We start from the raw sequence: 7,000 nt of genomic DNA, 5'->3' as shown, positions 1-7,000 counted from the left end.
TTTTAAGATATTTTGTCAAAAGATGTTATAGATATTCTTTTAATTATACATTTGTCGTTGCTCAAGAACAAGAGAGCTGGTCCAGTTGTATGAGAAATATACTTACTGTGCAATTTAGTTCAAGAAATATGATAAGCTTTCGCAAAAGATTAGTGCTCAAAGTGCTCAACAAAGATTGATGTATCATGCCTCTAAATTTCGATGACCGATTCTTCTCCTGCAATTTTATCCTTCAGATGTCGAAGTTGTACAGAGTGCGGTCGGGTAAAACCTATTTGATGGTCAGCTCTGATTCCATATAAGAATTCTTGCACATAGTGTGGAATATTCGTTTCCTTAACAATCATTGTTCTCAATCTAACCATGCTAAATACCATCACAATCAAACTGTTTCCTTTGCGATGCATAAAATTTAAAGATTACACTTATTATTTCAGTTGTACACTTGTTTATTTTGATAAATTACAATTTTCCTATACCAAACTCCGAAGTTTTCGTTTGTTGCCTTCATTAATGAATTGAGAATGCCTCATATAGTGATGTCTTATTATGAGTCGCTTGAATCCAGTGTTGCTTAATGCAACCGATACGTTGTTGCCGTATTTGTAGCACTTCAGCAAGTTGCACTTAGTTGTCACGGACTTGCGCAATCTCTTATTGATGCTTCCTTTCTTTGCATGGAGATTCTTCAATGGCGTACAAGAGAGTATTAAATGAAAATCGCCCGGTGTTTCACCGCAGTTGATATGTTCGTTGAGTTTCAATAAGCGATGATACATCCGAAGTAGTATACATAGGGTGAGAAACGCCGGCACCCCCGCCAGAGCAGCGCTACCGTCGTATCTGCGCCGACTTTTTTCGCGATTTTTTTCTGCTAGCGGGGGTGGGGCGTAGGTGGAGGGCTGCGCTTGCGCTTACCGGTGGGCGGAGGGCTGCGCATGCGCTTATCGTCGCGCATTTTTCGGCCTGGGCCGCCTTCGTTCGCAAATTTCTTTCACTGCAACAGGTGCACGGTGGGCGGCTTGCATGCAAAGGATAGCCATACACAAAACTACAAGTGAAAATATATTTATTAAAGTCAATAGTGCTGGGAGTTATGTTGTGACTCTGTGTGAAGGAGAAAAACCCAGTCAAAAAAACATAAAAAGAAGAAACACAATACAATACAATATACATAATGAAGACTATACTTACTTATTACAGGTATGATGCAATGGCATTGAAGAGGTATCACACATAGAATCAAATACAATATTTCTTATTAATGGTAACCATACACACAAGTTTTCAATGAATCCGAATTAAAATGGAATAGCACATTTAATCAAAGAAGCTATTCTTAATCAATACGATTACAATGAAAATTACAAGTTTTGTTATACAAGTCTAATATTCCTATATGTGAGCACCATCATTGCAACAGTAGAGTTTTAATTTTAATTACAAGTTCTGATACACGTCAGTAATTTCGAGCACAACAGGGAAGCTAAGTTTAATATGTCTTATTCCAACATGACACAAATTTAATTAACCAGTTTCTTATGAAGTGAATAGCGCAGACATATGGATCTAATTCGAATCAACACAACACAATTAACAGCTAGCACTAATAGAGAACCAAAACGGCATATCCTCCAACATGTATGGAAAATAATAGCGAAACAATACTATATCAAAACAAGAAACAGACACCACATTTCATCAAGGAAGATATTCTTAATCAATATGATTACCGTCAAAATTACAAGTTGTATTCTAAAAGTTTAATATTTGTATACGTGAGCACCATCATTGCAATAGTGGGGTTTTAATTTCATTTACAAGTGGTGATAGATATAAGTAATTAATTTGCACAAGAGAAAGACCCTGGAAGACCATGGGACACATAGAGAGATGACACGAACACAAGAGGAAGTAAAATCTATAACAAAGGACACTACACTTGGTTAAAGAGTGCAATCTTAGTCAGTACAATTACAATCAAATTACAGGTTTTATTATAACATGTCTGAGTCTCGATCGCTATTATTGCAACACTAATAATTTCCTCATTATCATGTTTCTTATTAAATGTTTTAAGGAATTTTGAGCACAGCATAGAATCTAAGTTGCATATGTTTTGTTCCAATATTACAGACGTTTATTTAATCAATTTCTTATTAAGTGAATAGCACAGACGTAAGGAAACAATGAGAAACAACACAATCAACAGCTACCACTAATAGAGAGCCAAATCCGCAGATCATTCAACATGCACACAGCTGATACATGCAGGAAAATGATAAAGATATCCCCCCCTGGGGGGTGATGTGAGGGGAAGGTGCAGTATCTTCCCTGATTTGTTGAAGATGGGAGGCGTACGCCTGTTTTATGACAGTTATGAACATTTCGAGCACAATAGGGAATCTAAGTTGTATCTGTTTTGTTCCAACATGGCACAGCTTTTAATTACTCAATTTTTTATGAACTGAATAGCACAGACACAAAGAAATAATAAGAACCGGCATAACGCGATCAACAGCTAGCACTAATAGAGAGCCAAATCTGCGCATCATCCAACACGTAAACAACATATGCATGCAGGAAAATAATAGCGAAGCAATCTAACAAACCGAGAAACATTACAAATTTAATAAATTCGGACGGCGACAGAGCACAGAGGCAGGTTGCAAAGCATCGCACCAGGTGGCGTCACCGCGCTTCTTGTGACCACCAGTTCCCGACAACCTGTGACGTCAGGTGTGTCGTCATCATGGCATGTCAGGGCAGGTTAAGACAGCTCTGGACATACAGGGAGTAAAACAATCATACAGAGGAATGCAAACTGCTGTGAAAGCAAGAGTTAATATGCTAACCATCAACAGCTAACACCAAAAGAATTTGTTACACAACAAATGAGCGAACCACAGCAGTCACGGGGAGCGCTGAACGATGTGTCTGCTCCATTCGACACCCAGGCACAGAACTGAATCATAATGCTTTTGTATCCTCTATAGAGTCACGTATCTTCACCCCCCTAGCGGTTACTTTCTTTTCTAATTTCATAACAAAATTATTAAGAATCGCGCCAGCGCTACTCTCGTTCCCAATGCAGCTTTTGCGGAAGATAGACATTGGCAGGGATGCCTTTACAGGTACAACAGCAACCAGCACCCGACATGCACGGACAATGAAAATCACGAACAAAGCGGGGACAAAGTTGTCACGTGCGAAAGAGTTAGTTACACAACAAATCAGCGCACCACAACAGCAGTCGCGAGGAGCGCAGAACGATGCGTCCATTCCATCCCAAAGCCAGGCGCATAATTGATTCGTAATGCTCTTTTTCTCCTCTATCAAGTCATGTAGCCGTACTTTCAGAACTAATTTAATCGCAAAATTATTCAGAATCGTTCTAGCACTATTCCCATTTAAATCAGGGGTGCGGCAGCACTAGCGTAGTCGTCAAGACAAGAACATTCAACATGAATCTCACTCGTCTAAAATACAAATCTAGATGCGTCAACACAAGAAAGCATGCAGGTCGGGTCATGTCAGTACATTGCTCAACGAGCGCTGTTACACGAGGAAAAATCCCACAGCTGCTGGGCAACAGAGGAAAGCAAACACAGAAAAACACTTGAACAAAGTGAAAAGATACACCATCATCGGAGTATTTTCACGGACACTACATTCGCTCAACGTAAATCCGCTCGAGACAAAAATCCACCAGAATCGTCGCACCACAGTTCACTAGGTATGAACCACACATCCGTACCCCGTCAGAGCAAACGGAATCCCACCGAAGCTTTGCTTTTTGACTAACAGCCAACACAATTGGTATGAGCAGAATCAACGTGTCCACATTCACCAGTGGCCAAGAGAGAAGTGAATCCTTGCGCCCTCTGCGGGTTTTGCTAATTGGTCGTGACGTCATCCTATTGTCTCAGGGCTACACTGTTTTTTTTTCACTAATGCCCAACCCATCTCCTCTGGATAAGGTCCACCTGGAACAGTAGAGCCACGGGATGATGTCATCACCCAGGCATGCACCTGCATTCCTCAAGGACGCGTACGCTCTAGACGGGGGACCTGTTATTTATTGAATCACTATCCCGCAATTATTTCCTTTATTCTACTATAATGATTACACCATGCATGAAAGCTGATTGTAGGAATTAAGCATTTAAATCTCAAGGTCTTAATAAATGAGATTTAGAATACAGTAACAACAAAATATCCTAACAAGTAACATCATCAATGGGTAAATACGATGAGCTCGGCAAGACATCTCCGTCCCATCCGAGAGCCAGCCAGATAACTGAATAATGACGCTTTGTTCCTCCTGAATAAAGCCACACACCTGTCCCCCTTGCGGTTACTCTCAGCAGTAAATGAATTGCAAAATTATTAAGAATCGTTCTAGCTCTACTCCCATTCAGGGCGGCACTATCGACATGACAGTGCTTCAACAAGAATGCTCCTTGTAAAAAGAAAAAATACAGAACTACATGTAGAAGGAAAGTATGATAGAACAGGTCTGGGCATGTCAGGAGATTGCTCAGCGAGCACTGTCACGCCAGGAAAAATCGCTTCTTTGTCAGACAACAAGGAGAAAAAAATTGCAGAGAAGCACTTGAACAAAGCAGAAAACACACTCCCCAGCATCAAACTATTTGTAAACACACACACTCCTCTGTCCAGAAAGATGCATACCATAGACCAACCTTCCATTTTTCTATTGCTACACCTTTTCACCAATAGCGGTCAATGCATTGCTACAGATACCTCAAACATAGAGCAACTGCATTATGTCATCACATCCTGTCTCAAGAGGTGCAGAACGGGGCTGGCAGCAGCACAGACAACACTCCTATTATTCATTGAATCGCAAGATTATTTCTTTTTTCCTACTCTTAATGATATTAATTCTTACATTAAAATTCAACAAAAAAGTACAATGCATGAACGCTGATCTTAGCGATTTTCACCCCAAAAGGCTTATCATGATACTTTCAATCATTAGAATCACAACTCCAGCAAACTATCACTGGTCTTTAAAATAATAATAATTGAGACCTTGAAACACTCAACATCACCACCAGGTCCAAGGTTATGTAATACATAGCGCACAACCTTATCTACGCTCATATACTCGTTATCTGGGCCTACACCTGCGAGCAAAACGGCGCGAAAGCCTGGGGGGCAAAGTTCAATTCGCGCACGACTAAGGACAAGACAGAACGCCTTCACGGGAAAAGATATATAATATGATTGCATTCCTACTATATTAATGATTTTCATTCTTGCGTTGCAGTTTCAAAAAACTATCACAAAATGTCCGTACTACTCATGAGAAGCTCAACTATAATTTTAGGAGCCTTAAAATTATACTTTCTATAGAAACTATATTTGCCCTATTACTTGGATCACTATCAGTCAAGCACTCCAAGTTATTCTCTCTTTCCATTTCAGCCTACCGTCTCCTGTCATGCAGTGAAGCAGACTCACATCCAAAATAATTAATTTACATTGAGGGTGACGTGCTAGGAATTTCTGTCCAGCGCTCAGATGCAAGCATTTCAGCAAAAATACTTATAACTACAAACAGCTGACTTCTTCAACATACCGAGCTCCTAATGACATCTAACAAACAAACATACAAACACTCTTCTTATGAATTCAGCTTTACCATGCGGCTTTCTTCTGTGTAAAATCGGTGAAAAAAGGAAACAGCAAAAAACTGCGCGCATGTGTGCTGGAATTGCTATGACTTCAAAAACCGAAGCATACGCTAATAAACTAAGGAAAAGACGCCCAGTTCTTCTATCAGGTAATGCTTGCATCCCACTAGACTAGAGACGTCCCCTGAACATCTATGTAACTCGAAGGTTTGAACGTCCCAGGGAGCATCCCACAAATCCCATAGACATCATCTGTACGTCCAGGGGACAAAAAAATCTTCCCCTGTTGCACATTCCACGAACATCCCACAAACGTACAGTAAACGTACGTCCGTGGGATATTGACAGCTTCGAGATCGAGACGACGCATGGATGTTTATTGGGAGCTTGAAGATGCTTTCATCATCTTCAAATCATATTTTGAAACATTTTGCGAGAGTTGTGTGTGTGTGTGTGTGTAGGGGGTTGGTGTCGGCACGATTAACGGACCCGTAACTATAGAGAGTGGCCACCACATAACTATTTCATTCCCTGTTGCCCCACTGTACCCGTTTCTGGTAATTCCCATAACGGACACAGAGCGTGGTGGCTTAAATAAAGCAAACAGAGAAATGGAAAAGCTCACAGTCCAAAAAGCTTCAAAAGGTAGTAGCATTCCCTTTCCAAGAGAAAACAAATACTATATTGCTTGTCGCGCGAACTTCCGCGAATTCGAGGGTACTCCTCGCCTCTGAAACAAAACGGATGGTGAGCTACCCAAGTAGGGATCACTCTGGTTTACACTTCGCAAAATAAACTTCGAGAATAAACTCCTCGAAATAAATCACGAAAAAATCCACGGCGTAAAGATAAAGCCGTAAAAATCAACTTTTGCGATACAAACGCTTCAGATTCAAACTTTCAAAATAAATCGTCTCTGATTGGTCGACAGGCACGGCAGCCTCAGAGCAGCGAAGGCTTTTGGCTCCCGCGTCTCAAAATAGTTCCCCGCAGGGTGAGGCTTTTTGCGGTGGGCTGGGAACGAGAGTGCCGAGTCTGGACGAATCGTTTACTGTATTCTCCGCCGGCTATCAGGATTCTGTTGACACTGCAGTTAATGATTTGCTCTGCTGCTCGCCTGTCAAATTTGAGTATGTCGAACTCTGAATTCGTGTGGTGTCACCGAATGAGTTTCCGGTGTTGGTCCCAGCCGTCCCAGCTGTGGTGGACACCTGCTATATTATGAACATTGTCGCGAACATCGCCATTCTCCTGCAGCTGCCTTGGTTGTGAAGTCGTAGAGTTGAAAAGTGACGATCAACGAAAAAGCCTGATTCCGATACCGTGTGGATGTGTTG

This window comes from Ornithodoros turicata, chromosome 2, assembly GCF_037126465.1.
Source record: "Ornithodoros turicata isolate Travis chromosome 2, ASM3712646v1, whole genome shotgun sequence".
NCBI classification, from domain to species: domain Eukaryota; kingdom Metazoa; phylum Arthropoda; class Arachnida; order Ixodida; family Argasidae; genus Ornithodoros; species Ornithodoros turicata.
The sequence above is the reverse complement of the archived record's forward strand: the minus strand, read 5'-3'. Positions refer to the sequence as shown.